The sequence below is a fragment of the Mytilus californianus genome, unplaced genomic scaffold (assembly GCF_021869535.1).
Source record: "Mytilus californianus isolate M0D057914Y unplaced genomic scaffold, xbMytCali1.0.p SCAF_16, whole genome shotgun sequence".
In the NCBI taxonomy this organism is placed as follows: Eukaryota; Metazoa; Mollusca; class Bivalvia; order Mytilida; family Mytilidae; genus Mytilus; species Mytilus californianus.
In genome coordinates this window covers 476263-493486 of record NW_026262648.1, presented here as the reverse complement: position 1 = coordinate 493486, position 17224 = coordinate 476263, and the positions used below count along the sequence as shown (strand labels likewise).

Sequence of the window (17224 nt, the reverse complement as noted above, 5' to 3'; positions counted from 1 at the left end):
TAAACAGTTCATGGTTGTTTGTAAGCACCCATCTATACACATTTATTCAGTCTAAAACTATTAGTATGTATAAGGGTTTGTTATATATGTAATAAGGAATTAGGAAATAACAGTAAAAAAACCCAATTCACCAATCACAATGGAAACGTTATTTCCGCAGCCATTTAAATTTATTGGGATAGTCTCTGGGTGTTTTACTAGTAATAGTCAAGTAGTTAGCAAATCTGTAATAACATAAAATGTTTTGATACATTTATTTTCTGTAAATCGACTGTGTCCAATTCCACTTCTTTATTATTTTATGCGACATTTCCATATTGAAGATTTTTTGTCAACCAATCACTCTTTGATAAACGAATAATCTTGTTTTAATTGAGGACAATTGATCAAAAGGGAAAAATAATTCAGAAAAAAGCTTGATTGGGTTTTTTTTTTTTTTTTTTTTTTTTTATTCTGAAGTTTTTATTTCATATACACTAATGTCTCCAGGTCGTTATACTGTTCTATTTCTTAGTTACACATGATCTTTTATTCTAGCACACATATTTAAATTCTTCATTCACTACTACTGTCTACATAAAAAAACCTAAAAAAAACAATTAGTAATTATCTACGACAATTTGATATCCGGATCTCATGAAAATGACCGTCGTATAACACATTAGGCTCTGTTTTTAAGTTAGATTTGTTCCGTCAACAGACACACCCAAAAAATCCTGCAAAACATGACACTACGATATCCGGATCTTATAAAAATGACCGGCGTTTACCACCTTAAGCTTTGTTTTAGAGTTAGGTTCGTTCCGTCAATAGACACACCAAAAAATCCTTCAATGATGAGCTATGAAAAAATTAAGAGTTGTACTTTGTATTAGGATTGTTCTGTATGTTTAATTTATTATATATTGTATTTAGCACCTTTGAAAAACTTAACAGACACAAAAGCAATGTACTCAAGTAAAGATGATATCAACAAGTCTTTCAAAATGTTTGCAAATCAATAGATAACAATAGTTTACCCTGTTTAATAGTTCCATTAAAATGATTTTTTTACTGTTACAATTTCATATAATTTACTAAGACATAATTATAACGACCAGCTTAAATCACTGAGAGTAACGGTTAATACAAATAAACACACAGACGAAACGCAATTTTCAATGGCGAGAGTTAATCTTTTGCAAAAGTTCTATAACAGGAAAGGTTTACTTCATCGCTGTGATATAAATAGTTGTGATCTCATTGAAATTTTCATAAATTTCTGCGCGACAGGATAACGACAAAATGTTTCAAAATAAACATGTGTCAGTATTGCAATTAATCAAAATCTAGACACAAGACAAATCTGAGTCTGGTTGTTTTAACATAGAGCTCTTTATCATGCAATGGATTTGTGTGTTTTCTGTTTGTCACGTTTAAAGTCTGATATAATCTTAATCACAACCCCTTCTTTACGATTAAATATATCCTGTTGTGTTGGCGAAATCTGTCATTTAATTGAGAATACATTGTGGAAAAACATTTTTAAAATCACAACATTTCAAAAAGTCCAAATAATAGTATTAAGTTTTATTTAAAAAAAACCAGTTACGCTAATCTAAAAATATATCGGTTTCATAGTACAATACCACCTTTACAAAACTTTTTTGACAAGTTTTGAAATATAAACGAACAATTGTATTACTTAAAAGTTAACGCCCGAGCGATTATTTGTACAGCTTTAACTAAGTTGATCTTAAAGTATCCATATGACATTAGTAATCGGAAGTTAGAGCAACTGCATTTTCAAAAAGTCACTAAAAACTTTCTGAAAAAGTAAAAATATAAACATGATGAATAGATTACAAATGTATATAAAGGACAGGTAAACCTTGTTATCAATGATTATTTAAACAGGTTGCATCCGCAAGTATTCTCGATTAAACTAGTTGGATAATACTATCAATCATTCGCTTTATGGTGAGTTACACACGCATTTTGTTTAATACATTATATATTTTTCAATATGGAACAAAGTTTGTTTCCAAGCACCAAATAACACGCTGTAATTCAGTCTAAAACTATTAGTATGTATTTGTTTTTCATATAATATTGGAAATATATAGGCATATCTAATTTACAAATAATTATGGAAATGTAGTTTGTCAGTAATTGTAATTGACATGCATAGTTCCTGCGGGCATCACATGGTCCGTGGTCAGCAATTATGTTTTGATATGAAAGAGAAAGTCGAAAGATACCAACGGGACATTCAAATTCATAAGTCGAAAATAAACTGCCAAAGCCATGTCAACCAATACAATTACTTTCCGTTTATGTATGAGTGAGTGCTGATGACGTTAATGTCGTTTACTTCTTTTAAATAGTAACACAAATTTAATATTCCAATATCTTACTTATAAGAGAAGTAAAATGCGAATTATTCAATATAGATTATAAGGTTAAATTCTTACATGTACACATTACATGTTACACTAATCTGCAAAGATATCGGTCTTATAATGACTTAACATTTCACACGGAGACACTTTCACTTAAATTGTTTGATACATTTACATAGTCTGTAGTTCGAAATACTTAACTCTCAACAAAGCGGAAAATGTTAAAAGCTTTAAACTGATTTGATTTATGATTAAATTCAAATGACCTGAATACGTGGAATTAGGAACAGCTTCACTTGCCATAACGTAAACTCTATATACAGTGATGATAGTTTTCTTGATAGACATGATAGATGAGTTACTATTTTGTCAATGCTAGTTTATAAGGTTATACCAGCAAATACTGTCAAAAAGGAGAAATCAAAGTTAGCTTTATAATATTAATCATAATTCGTTTTATGTGTATTAAACACAAATTCTATAAAAAAATAATGCATATGTTTCAATATGTAAACAGTTCATGGTTGTTTGTAAGCACCCATCTATACACATTTATTCAGTCTAAAACTATTAGTATGTATAAGGGTTTGTTATATATGTAATAAGGAATTAGGAAATAACAGTAAAAAAACCCAATTCACCAATCACAATGGAAACGTTATTTCCGCAGCCATTTAAATTTATTGGGATAGTCTCTGGGTGTTTTACTAGTAATAGTCAAGTAGTTAGCAAATCTGTAATAACATAAAATGTTTTGATACATTTATTTTCTGTAAATCGACTGTGTCCAATTCCACTTCTTTATTATTTTATGCGACATTTCCATATTGAAGATTTTTTGTCAACCAATCACTCTTTGATAAACGAATAATCTTGTTTTAATTGAGGACAATTGATCAAAAGGGAAAAATAATTCAGAAAAAAGCTTGATTGTGTTTTTTTTTTTTTTTTTTTTTTTATTCTGAAGTTTTTATTTCATATACACTAATGTCTCCAGGTCGTTATACTGTTCTATTTCATAGTTACACATGATCTTTTATTCTAGCACACATATTTAAATTCTTCATTCACTACTACTATCTACATAAAAAAAACCTAAAAAAAACCAATTAGTAATTATCTACGACAATTTGATATCCGGATCTCATGAAAATGACCGTCGTATAACACATTAGGCTCTGTTTTTAAGTTAGATTTGTTCCGTCAACAGACACACCCAAAAAATCCTGCAAAACATGACACTACGATATCCGGATCTTATAAAAATGACCGGCGTTTACCACCTTAAGCTTTGTTTTAGAGTTAGGTTCGTTCCGTCAATAGACACACCAAAAAATCCTTCAATGATGAGCTATGAAAAAATTAAGAGTTGTACTTTGTATTAGGATTGTTCTGTATGTTTAATTTATTATATATTGTATTTAGCACCTTTGAAAAACTTAACAGACACAAAAGCAATGTACTCAAGTAAAGATGATATCAACAAGTCTTTCAAAATGTTTGCAAATCAATAGATAACAATAGTTTACCCTGTTTAATAGTTCCATTAAAATGATTTTTTTACTGTTACAATTTCATATAATTTACTAAGACATAATTATAACGACCAGCTTAAATCACTGAGAGTAACGGTTAATACAAATAAACACACAGACGAAACGCAATTTTCAATGGCGAGAGTTAATCTTTTGCAAAAGTTCTATAACAGGAAAGGTTTACTTCATCGCTGTGATATAAATAGTTGTGATCTCATTGAAATTTTCATAAATTTCTGCGCGACAGGATAACGACAAAATGTTTCAAAATAAACATGTGTCAGTATTGCAATTAATCAAAATCTAGACACAAGACAAATCTGAGTCTGGTTGTTTTAACATAGAGCTCTTTATCATGCAATGGATTTGTGTGTTTTCTGTTTGTCACGTTTAAAGTCTGATATAATCTTAATCACAACCCCTTCTTTACGATTAAATATATCCTGTTGTGTTGGCGAAATCTGTCATTTAATTGAGAATACATTGTGGAAAAACATTTTTAAAATCACAACATTTCAAAAAGTCCAAATAATAGTATTAAGTTTTATTTAAAAAAAACCAGTTACGCTAATCTAAAAATATATCGGTTTCATAGTACAATACCACCTTTACAAAACTTTTTTGACAAGTTTTGAAATATAAACGAACAATTGTATTACTTAAAAGTTAACGCCCGAGCGATTATTTGTACAGCTTTAACTAAGTTGATCTTAAAGTATCCATATGACATTAGTAATCGGAAGTTAGAGCAACTGCATTTTCAAAAAGTCACTAAAAACTTTCTGAAAAAGTAAAAATATAAACATGATGAATAGATTACAAATGTATATAAAGGACAGGTAAACCTTGTTATCAATGATTATTTAAACAGGTTGCATCCGCAAGTATTCTCGATTAAACTAGTTGGATAATACTATCAATCATTCGCTTTATGGTGAGTTACACACGCATTTTGTTTAATACATTATATATTTTTCAATATGGAACAAAGTTTGTTTCCAAGCACCAAATAACACGCTGTAATTCAGTCTAAAACTATTAGTATGTATTTGTTTTTCATATAATATTGGAAATATATAGGCATATCTAATTTACAAATAATTATGGAAATGTAGTTTGTCAGTAATTGTAATTGACATGCATAGTTCCTGCGGGCATCACATGGTCCGTGGTCAGCAATTATGTTTTGATATGAAAGAGAAAGTCGAAAGATACCAACGGGACATTCAAATTCATAAGTCGAAAATAAACTGCCAAAGCCATGTCAACCAATACAATTACTTTCCGTTTATGTATGAGTGAGTGCTGATGACGTTAATGTCGTTTACTTCTTTTAAATAGTAACACAAATTTAATATTCCAATATCTTACTTATAAGAGAAGTAAAATGCGAATTATTCAATATAGATTATAAGGTTAAATTCTTACATGTACACATTACATGTTACACTAATCTGCAAAGATATCGGTCTTATAATGACTTAACATTTCACACGGAGACACTTTCACTTAAATTGTTTGATACATTTACATAGTCTGTAGTTCGAAATACTAAACTCTCAACAAAGCGGAAAATGTTAAAAGCTTTAAACTGATTTGATTTATGATTAAATTCAAATGACCTGAATACGTGGAATTAGGAACAGCTTCACTTGCCATAACGTAAACTCTATATACAGTGATGATAGTTTTCTTGATAGACATGATAGATGAGTTACTATTTTGTCAATGCTAGTTTATAAGGTTATACCAGCAAATACTGTCAAAAAGGAGAAATCAAAGTTAGCTTTATAATATTAATCATAATTCGTTTTATGTGTATTAAACACACATTCTATAAAAAAATAATGCATATGTTTCAATATGTAAACAGTTCATGGTTGTTTGTAAGCACCCATCTAAACACATTTATTCAGTCTAAAACTATTAGTATGTATAAGGGTTTGTTATATATGTAATAAGGAATTAGGAAATAACAGTAAAAAAACCCAATTCACCAATCACAATGGAAACGTTATTTCCGCAGCCATTTAAATTTATTGGGATAGTCTCTGGGTGTTTTACTAGTAATAGTCAAGTAGTTAGCAAATCTGTAATAACATAAAATGTTTTGATACATTTATTTTCTGTAAATCGACTGTGTCCAATTCCACTTCTTTATTATTTTATGCGACATTTCCATATTGAAGATTTTTTGTCAACCAATTACTCTTTGATAAACGAATAATCTTGTTTTAATTGAGGACAATTGATCAAAAGGGAAAAATAATTCAGAAAAAAGCTTGATTGTTTTTTTTTTTTTTTTTTTTTTATTCTGAAGTTTTTATTTCATATACACTAATGTCTCCAGGTCGTTATACTGTTCTATTTCTTAGTTACACATGATCTTTTATTCTAGCACACATATTTAAATTCTTCATTCACTACTACTATCTACATAAAAAAAACCTAAAAAAAACCAATTAGTAATTATCTACGACAATTTGATATCCGGATCTCATGAAAATGACCGTCGTATAACACATTAGGCTCTGTTTTTAAGTTAGATTTGTTCCGTCAACAGACACACCCAAAAAATCATGCAAAACATGACACTACGATATCCGGATCTTATAAAAATGACCGGCGTTTACCACCTTAAGCTTTGTTTTAGAGTTAGGTTCGTTCCGTCAATAGACACACCAAAAAATCCTTCAATGATGAGCTATGAAAAAATTAAGAGTTGTACTTTGTATTAGGATTGTTCTGTATGTTTAATTTATTATATATTGTATTTAGCACCTTTGAAAAACTTAACAGACACAAAAGCAATGTACTCAAGTAAAGATGATATCAACAAGTCTTTCAAAATGTTTGCAAATCAATAGATAACAATAGTTTACCCTGTTTAATAGTTCCATTAAAATGATTTTTTTACTGTTACAATTTCATATAATTTACTAAGACATAATTATAACGACCAGCTTAAATCACTGAGAGTAACGGTTAATACAAATAAACACACAGACGAAACGCAATTTTCAATGGCGAGAGTTAATCTTTTGCAAAAGTTCTATAACAGGAAAGGTTTACTTCATCGCTGTGATATAAATAGTTGTGATCTCATTGAAATTTTCATAAATTTCTGCGCGACAGGATAACGACAAAATGTTTCAAAATAAACATGTGTCAGTATTGCAATTAATCAAAATCTAGACACAAGACAAATCTGAGTCCGGTTGTTTTAACATAGAGCTCTTTATCATGCAATGGATTTGTGTGTTTTCTGTTTGTCACGTTTAATGTCTGATATAATCTTAATCACAACCCCTTCTTTACGATTAAATATATCCTGTTGTGTTGGCGAAATCTGTCATTTAATTGAGAATACATTGTGGAAAAACATTTTTTAAAATCACAACATTTCAAAAAGTCCAAATAATAGTATTAAGTTTTATTTAAAAAAAACCAGTTACGCTAATCTAAAAATATATCGGTTTCATAGTACAATACCACCTTTACAAAACTTTTTTGACAAGTTTTGAAATATAAACGAACAATTGTATTACTTAAAAGTTAACGCCCGAGCGATTATTTGTACAGCTTTAACTAAGTTGATCTTAAAGTATCCATATGACATTAGTAATCGGAAGTTAGAGCAACTGCATTTTCAAAAAGTCACTAAAAACTTTCTGAAAAAGTAAAAATATAAACATGATGAATAAATTACAAATGTATATAAAGGACAGGTAAACCTTGTTATCAATGATTATTTAAACAGGTTGCATCCGCAAGTATTCTCGATTAAACTAGTTGGATAATACTATCAATCATTCGCTTTATGGTGAGTTACACACGCATTTTGTTTAATACATTATATATTTTTCAATATGGAACAAAGTTTGTTTCCAAGCACCAAATAACACGCTGTAATTCAGTCTAAAACTATTAGTATGTATTTGTTTTTCATATAATATTGGAAATATATAGGCATATCTAATTTACAAATAATTATGGAAATGTAGTTTGTCAGTAATTGTAATTGACATGCATAGTTCCTGCGGGCATCACATGGTCCGTGGTCAGCAATTATGTTTTGATATGAAAGAGAAAGTCGAAAGATACCAACGGGACATTCAAATTCATAAGTCGAAAATAAACTGCCAAAGCCATGTCAACCAATACAATTACTTTCCGTTTATGTATGAGTGAGTGCTGATGACGTTAATGTCGTTTACTTCTTTTAAATAGTAACACAAATTTAATATTCCAATATCTTACTTATAAGAGAAGTAAAATGCGAATTATTCAATATAGATTATAAGGTTAAATTCTTACATGTACACATTACATGTTACACTAATCTGCAAAGATATCGGTCTTATAATGACTTAACATTTCACACGGAGACACTTTCACTTAAATTGTTTGATACATTTACATAGTCTGTAGTTCGAAATACTTAACTCTCAACAAAGCGGAAAATGTTAAAAGCTTTAAACTGATTTGATTTATGATTAAATTCAAATGACCTGAATACGTGGAATTAGGAACAGCTTCACTTGCCATAACGTAAACTCTATATACAGTGATGATAGTTTTCTTGATAGACATGATAGATGAGTTACTATTTTGTCAATGCTAGTTTATAAGGTTATACCAGCAAATACTGTCAAAAAGGAGAAATCAAAGTTAGCTTTATAATATTAATCATAATTCGTTTTATGTGTATTAAACACACATTCTATAAAAAAATAATGCATATGTTTCAATATGTAAACAGTTCATGGTTGTTTGTAAGCACTCATCTAAACACATTTATTCAGTCTAAAACTATTAGTATGTATAAGGGTTTGTTATATATGTAATAAGGAATTAGGAAATAACAGTAAAAAAACCCAATTCACCAATCACAATGGAAACGTTATTTCCGCAGCCATTTAAATTTATTGGGATAGTCTCTGGGTGTTTTACTAGTAATAGTCAAGTAGTTAGCAAATCTGTAATAACATAAAATGTTTTGATACATTTATTTTCTGTAAATCGACTGTGTCCAATTCCACTTCTTTATTATTTTATGCGACATTTCCATATTGAAGATTTTTTGTCAACCAATTACTCTTTGATAAACGAATAATCTTGTTTTAATTGAGGACAATTGATCAAAAGGGAAAAATAATTCAGAAAAAAGCTTGATTGTGTTTTTTTTTTTTTTTTTTTTTTTATTCTGAAGTTTTTATTTCATATACACTAATGTCTCCAGGTCGTTATACTGTTCTATTTCTTAGTTACACATGATCTTTTATTCTAGCACACATATTTAAATTCTTCATTCACTACTACTATCTACATAAAAAAAACCTAAAAAAAACCAATTAGTAATTATCTACGACAATTTGATATCCGGATCTCATGAAAATGACCGTCGTATAACACATTAGGCTCTGTTTTTAAGTTAGATTTGTTCCGTCAACAGACACACCCAAAAAATCCTGCAAAACATGACACTACGATATCCGGATCTTATAAAAATGACCGGCGTTTACCACCTTAAGCTTTGTTTTAGAGTTAGGTTCGTTCCGTCAATAGACACACCAAAAAATCCTTCAATGATGAGCTATGAAAAAATTAAGAGTTGTACTTTGTATTAGGATTGTTCTGTATGTTTAATTTATTATATATTGTATTTAGCACCTTTGAAAAACTTAACAGACACAAAAGCAATGTACTCAAGTAAAGATGATATCAACAAGTCTTTCAAAATGTTTGCAAATCAATAGATAACAATAGTTTACCCTGTTTAATAGTTCCATTAAAATGATTTTTTTACTGTTACAATTTCATATAATTTACTAAGACATAATTATAACGACCAGCTTAAATCACTGAGAGTAACGGTTAATACAAATAAACACACAGACGAAACGCAATTTTCAATGGCGAGAGTTAATCTTTTGCAAAAGTTCTATAACAGGAAAGGTTTACTTCATCGCTGTGATATAAATAGTTGTGATCTCATTGAAATTTTCATAAATTTCTGCGCGACAGGATAACGACAAAATGTTTCAAAATAAACATGTGTCAGTATTGCAATTAATCAAAATCTAGACACAAGACAAATCTGAGTCTGGTTGTTTTAACATAGAGCTCTTTATCATGCAATGGATTTGTGTGTTTTCTGTTTGTCACGTTTAATGTCTGATATAATCTTAATCACAACCCCTTCTTTACGATTAAATATATCCTGTTGTGTTGGCGAAATCTGTCATTTAATTGAGAATACATTGTGGAAAAACATTTTTTAAAATCACAACATTTCAAAAAGTCCAAATAATAGTATTAAGTTTTATTTAAAAAAAACCAGTTACGCTAATCTAAAAATATATCGGTTTCATAGTACAATACCACCTTTACAAAACTTTTTTGACAAGTTTTGAAATATAAACGAACAATTGTATTACTTAAAAGTTAACGCCCGAGCGATTATTTGTACAGCTTTAACTAAGTTGATCTTAAAGTACCCATATGACATTAGTAATCGGAAGTTAGAGCAACTGCATTTTCCAAAAGTCACGAAGACTTTCTGAAAAAGTAAAAATATAAACATGATGAATAAATTACAAATGTATATAAAGGACAGGTAAACCTTGTTGTCAATGATTATTTAAACAGGTTGCATCCGCAAGTATTCTCGATTAAACTAGTTGGATAATACTATCAATCATTCGCTTTATGGTGAGTAACACACGCATTTTGTTTAATACATTATATATTTTTCAATAAGGAACAAAGTTTGTTTCCAAGCACCAAATAACACGCTGTAATTCAGTCTAAAACTATTAGTATGTATTTGTTTTTCATATAATATTGGAAATATATAGGCATATCTAATTTACAAATAATTATGGAAATGTAGTTTGTTAGTAATTGTAATTGACATGCATAGTTCCTGCGGGCATCAGATGGTCCGTAGTTAGCAATTATGTTTTGATATGAAAGAGAAAGTCGAAAGATACCAACGGGACATTCAAATTCATAAGTCGAAAATAAACTGCCAACGCCATGACTAAAAAAGAAAAAGACAAACAGACAAACAACAGTACACAAAACACAACATAAAAATCTAATGACTGAGCAACACAAACCCCACCAAAACATGGGGCTGATCGCAGGTGCTCCGGAAAAGTAGGCAGATCCTGCTCCACATGTGGCATTCGTCGTGTTGCTCCTGATAGTACAAACCCGGTAATAAGTATAGTTCAGTAGGTCACATTCGGGGGAAAGGGGACGGGATAGTAGTTACGACATTTTGAACATATAGCTATCATCTGTGAAACAGATATTCCATGACGGTCAACCAACTCGTGATGGCGTCCGTAAAATTTAAGAAGGAATGATTTAATGGTTTAATAGCTTCCTTATGAGCAGCAATCCTTTATCAAGGAAATCATGATAGGAAATACAAGCCCTGGAATATCGTATCAACTGGGAGATATATACTCCTTATGCAGGCGCTGTTGGAATATGGCTACATAGAAATGGAAATTTCACAATTGGGAAACTGACATCTTCTCTTTTGTTGTGATTTTTTTTTCAACCGACCCTCATTGTCAATCTCTAGATGTTAGTTAAGCTATGAGTACATTATATCATGATACATTTGTTTCTTTCAAATGATTTCGTATATAAATCTTTGAATTATTCGAGAGAGAAAAATCTTTGAATTATTCTAGATAAAAAAAACGAACTTTGTTGTTCTACCCCCAGGTCATACCCTATAGTCGGCTATAAATGGCCCGACATGAAAAATATGACCGATTAAATTGACAAAACCAACGGCCTAATTTGTAACAAAACAATTTACGAAAATCAAATATGGCAGACATGGAACAGCAACAACTACAGAACTACAGGATCCTGATTTGGGACAAACACATGCAGAATGTGGTGGGGTTAAACATGTTTGTGAGCGCTCAACCCTCCCCTTACCTAGGACAGTGGTATTACAGCACAATATAAGAACAAAGTATAAAAATGAATTGAAAGGGCTTAACTCATCAGATCGATACAAGGCAGAAAAAACAACTTACAGAAGAACAGACCGGACGTGGAAGGTATTTTATACAACCCCACATCAATAAGGACAATAAGTACAGATACAAGAGTACAGTACTTGCAACCTTAGGCGTTACTGTTTGACGTGAACTTGACTGATCGGTGAATGATCGGTGACGGATGTTTGACTGATCGATGACTGATCGGTGATCGATGACCCATAGAATCCGTCAGATACGTCAAATAGGCTATGTGAGAGTTACCGTGACAACGGTCAGCGATCGATCAGTAAATTAATTGTATGCACGGATCGGACGGATACGTATATATTAAAAATTCTTATGTAAAACGAACTCCACAGTATTTACAGTCGATTAACGCGGACCTCTACGAAGACACCTTTACTCGTTAATTATGTACCACTAAAAAGCGATAAAATGTTGTCATTTAAAATAAGTACTCTATTTGTTGTTGTTTGATGATGAAAATAAAAATAGTAGAACAGTAAAGATACATACAGCTTTGTTTGGATTAATTAATTTAGAGTGTTGTTTTAATTTTTGTTCTAGATTACCAATATTTCTTCTTCTTATAACATATAATGCAATGTTATTTCTGATTAGTCATTTAAAAGGCCCAGGAAAAGTTTCTTTGATAGAATTTTAAAAAATAAGTATTTAAATACTTAAAATTTAATTTGTGTTGATTAAAGATGCAATCATTTCATTATTTTGTACTTTTTGTACATCAGGATTGGTCGTTTTTCATAAAATATGCTGAATTTCAGGAAAAAGATACTAAATTTTTGTTCGAGTTGCTTAAAAATGCAAATATTTCTTCTTTTATATCAGAAATAATGCACGTCAATAGCAATCAGTCATAATTAATTCATTCAGATAATTAATTTTGTATAAGATATGAATAATTAAAGGATAAATATACATACACTTTTGTTTTTATTAAATAAGAATTCAATAATATCACTTTTTTAATGGAAATTATTGGAACGCCTATGGTTTTTTTGTATTTTTTATGGTTCAGGATTGGTTGTTTTTTATAAAATCAAAATAATATCTGAGAAAATATACTAAAATATTGTTAGCATTGTTTAAAATTACCAATTTTTCTTCTTTTGATAATAAATAATGCAATGGTATTTGTAACTACTTATTTCAAAGTTCTCCAATAAGATTTTTTTATAAGAATTTTGATAATGTAAGAAGAATTTTACTTAAACTTTTGTTTTGCGTTGAATACAAATTAAATAATTTCTTTATTTTGATAGAAATTATGAACCGTCATTTGATTTCGGTACATTTTGTACATCAGGATTGGTTGTTTTTCAAAAAATATGCTGAATTTCAGGGAAAATATATAAAATTTTTGTTCAGGTTGCTTAAAAGTGCAAATATTTCTTCTTTTATATCAGAAATAATGCAACTTCAATTGCAATCAGTCATAGTTAATGCATTCAGATAATTACTTTTGTATAAGATATGAATAATTTAAGGATAAATATACATACACTATTGTTTTTATTAAATGAGAATTCAATAATTTCTCTTTTTTAATGGAAATTATTGGAACGCCTATGGTTTTTTGTACTTTTTATGGTTCAGGATTAATTGTTTTTTTTATAAAATCAAAATAATATCTGAGAAAAGATACTAAAATGTTGTTCGCATTGTTTAAAATTACCAATTTTTCTTCTTTTGATAAAAAATAATGCAATGTTATTTGTAACTAGTTATTTCAAAGTTCTCCAATAAGATTTTTTTGTAAGAATTTTGATAATGTAAGGGGAACTTTACTTAAACTTTTGTTTTGTGTTGAATGCAAATTAAATAATTTCTTTATTTTGATAGAAATTATGAACCGTCATTTGATTTCGGGACATTTTGTACATCAGGATTGGTTGTTTTTCATAAAATTTGCTGAATTTCAGGGAAAAGATACTAAATTTTTGTTTGCGTTGCTTAAATATGCAAATATTTCTTCTTTTATATCAGAAATAATGCAACTTCAATTGCAATCAGTCATAGTTAATGCATTCAGATAATTACTTTTGTATAAGATATGAATAATTTAAGGATAAATATGCATAAACTTTTGTTTTTGTTAAATAAGAATTCAATTATTTCTCTATTTTAATGGAAATTATTGACCTCCTAGGGCTTTTTGTACTTTTTATGGTTTCAGGATTGGTTGTTTTTATAAAATCAAAATAATATCTGAGAAAATATACTTAAATGTTGTTTGCATTGATTAAGATTACCAATTTTTCTTTTCTTCTTTTGATAAAAAAATATGCAATGTTATTTGTAACTAGTTATTTCAAAGTCCTCCAATAAGTTTTTGTTTTTTTGTGAGAATTTTGATAATGTAAGGAGAATAATACTTAAACTTTTGTTTTGTGTTGAATACGAATGCAATAACTTCTTTATTTTGACAGAAATTATGAACCGTCATTTGATTTAGGTACTTTTTGTACATCATGATTGGTTGTTTTTCATAAAATATGCTGAATTTCAAGGAAAAGATACAAAATTTTTGTTTGCTTTGCTTAAAAATGCGAATATTTCTTCTTTTATATCAGAAAAAATGCAACGTCAATTGCAATCAGTCATTATAAATGCCTTTAGATAAGTAATTTTGTATAAAATGTGAATCATTGAGGAATATATGCATAAACTTTTGTTTTTGTTAGATAAGAATGCAATAATTTCTTTATTTTGATAGAAATTATGAACCGTCATTTGATTTTGGTTCTTTTTGTACATCAGGATTTGTTTGTTTTTTATAAAAATAGGCTGAATTTCAGGGAAAAGATACTAAATTTTTTTTCGCATTGCTTAAATATGCAAATATTTCATTTTTTATATCAGAAATAATTCAAGTCAATTGCAATCAGTCATAAGTAATGCATTCAGATAAGTACTTTTATATAAGATATGAATAATTGAAGGATAATTATGCATAAACTTTTGTTTTTGTTAGATAAGAAAGCAATAATTTCTTAATTTTGTTAGAAATTATGAACCATCATTTGATTTTGGTTCTTTTTGTACATCAGGATTGGTTGTTCTTCATAAAATATTCTGAATTTCAGGGAAAAGATACTAAATTTTTGTTCGTGTTGCTTGAAAATGTAAATATGTCTTCTTTTGTATCAGAAATAATTCAACGTCTATTGCAATCAGTCATAATTAATGCATTCAGATAAGTTCTTTTGTATAAGATATGAATAATTTACTGATGAATATACATGAACTTTTGTTTTTGTTTGATAAAAATTCAAAATTCCTCTATTTCAATTTAAATTATTGACTACCTATGGCTTTTTGTACTTTTTATGGTTTAGAATTGGTTGTTTTTTATAAAATCAAAATAATATCTGAGAAAATATACTAAAATGTTGTTCGCATTGATTAAAATTACCAATTTTTCTTCTTTTGATAAAAAATAATGCAATGTTATTTGTAACTTGTTATTTCAAAGTCCTCCAATAAGATTTTTTTTGTAAGAATTTTGATAATGTAAGGAGACTAATACTTAAACTTTTGTTTTGTGTTGAATACGAATGCAATTATGTCTTTAAATTGATAGAAATTATGAACCGTCATTTGATTTCGGTACATTTTGTACATCAGGATTGGTTGTTTTTCATAAAATATGCTAAATTTCAGGGAAAAGATACTAAATTTTTGTTAACATTGCTTAAATATGCAAATATTTCTTCTTTTGTATCAGAAATATTGCAACTTCAATTGCAATCAGTCATTATAAATGCCTTTAGATAAGTATTTTTTTATAAAATGTGAATCATTGAAGGATAAATATGCATAAACTTTTGTTTTTGTTAGATAAGAATGCAATAATTTCTTTATTTTGATAGAAATTATGAACCGTCATTTGATTTTGGTTCTTTTTGTACATCAGGATTAGTTATTTTTCATAAGATATGCTGAATTTCAGGGAAAAGATACTAAATTTGTGTTCGCGTAGCTTAAAAACGTCAATTGCAATCAGTCATAAGTAATGCATTCAGATAAGTACTTTTATATAAGATATGAATAATTTAAGGATAAATATACATAAACTTTTGTTTTTTTTTTAAATAAGAATTCAATAATTTCTCTTTTTTAATGGGAATTATTGAACGCCTATGGCTTTTTGTACTTTTTATTGTTCAGGATTTGTTGTATTTCATAAAATATGTTGAATTTAAGGGAAAAGATTCTAAATGTAATGTTCGCATTGCTTAAAAATACAAATATTTCTCCTTTTATATCAGAAATAATGCAACATCAATTGCTATTAGTCATTATAAATGCCTTTATATAAGTATTTTTTAATTAAATGTGAATAAATGAAGGATAAATATGCATAAACATTTGTTTTTGTTGAACAAGAATGCAATAATTTCTGTATTTGAATAAAAATTATTGACTGTCATTAGATGTTTGTACTTTTCATAGTTTAGTATTGGTTGTTTTTCATAAAGGTAAAAGAAGATCATAGAAAATATCCTTAAATGTTGTTCACATTGTTTAAAATTACCAATTTCTCTTGTTTTGTTAAAAAATAATGCAATGTTATTTGTAACTAGTTATTTCAAAGGCTTCAAGATTTTTTTTTTTATAAGAATTTTAATATTGTAAGTAGAATTAGACTTAAACTTTTATTGGTGTTGAAAATGAATGCAATAATATATTCATTTTGATAGAAATAATGAATCACCATTTGATTTCAGTACTTTTTGTACACAGGATTGGTTGCATTTCATGAAATATGTTGAATTGAAGGGATCAGATACTAAATTTAATATTCTCATTGCATAAAAATACAAATATTTCTTCTTTTATATCAGAAATAGTGCAATGCAATTGCTATCCGCCATTTTAATTAAATGAAACGAAACTAAGATTTCGTAATATGTATTAGTTTATCATGTGACGTAGTAGAGTTCAATCCGTCAGAAAGGTCGATCGGTCCTATCCGTCCGATCCGTCCGATCAGTCAAAAACTTTTACTATAAGTCTGACGGATTGATGACGTCAGTTTGACGCGAACTTGACTGATCGGTGACTGATCGATGACCGCTGATTGATCGCTAAAACAGTAACGCCTAAGGTTGCAAGTACTGTACTCCCAGTTACTGACAGCTATTTCAAAGCACAAAACAACTAATACCATATTATGTATTTAAGACTAAAATATCAATCAGTACACATCCAACATCATATGGATTTAGTTTAGAGACGTCATTTACAG

General features: G+C 28.8%; 1 protein-coding gene across 31 annotated transcripts in view; it reads left to right on the top strand.

Moving 5' to 3' along the window:
- Positions 1-17224, top strand: part of LOC127726034 (uncharacterized) — a 57112-nt gene that overhangs the window by 4203 nt on the left and 35685 nt on the right. For 4 of the 31 annotated variants that reach the window (XM_052233336.1, XM_052233333.1, XM_052233363.1 and 1 more), the window contains 4 exons: positions 1897-1959; positions 4788-4850; positions 7677-7739; positions 10568-10630. The exons of 2 other annotated variants lie outside the window; for them this stretch is intronic. The gene's annotated coding sequence lies outside the window, so the exon portion shown is untranslated. Of the gene's footprint in view, positions 1-1579; positions 1960-4787; positions 4851-7676; positions 7740-10567; positions 10631-17224 lie in introns of those variants that run through there. 25 more of the 31 variants (XM_052233343.1, XM_052233339.1, XM_052233344.1 and 22 more) reach the window with 16 other exon arrangements.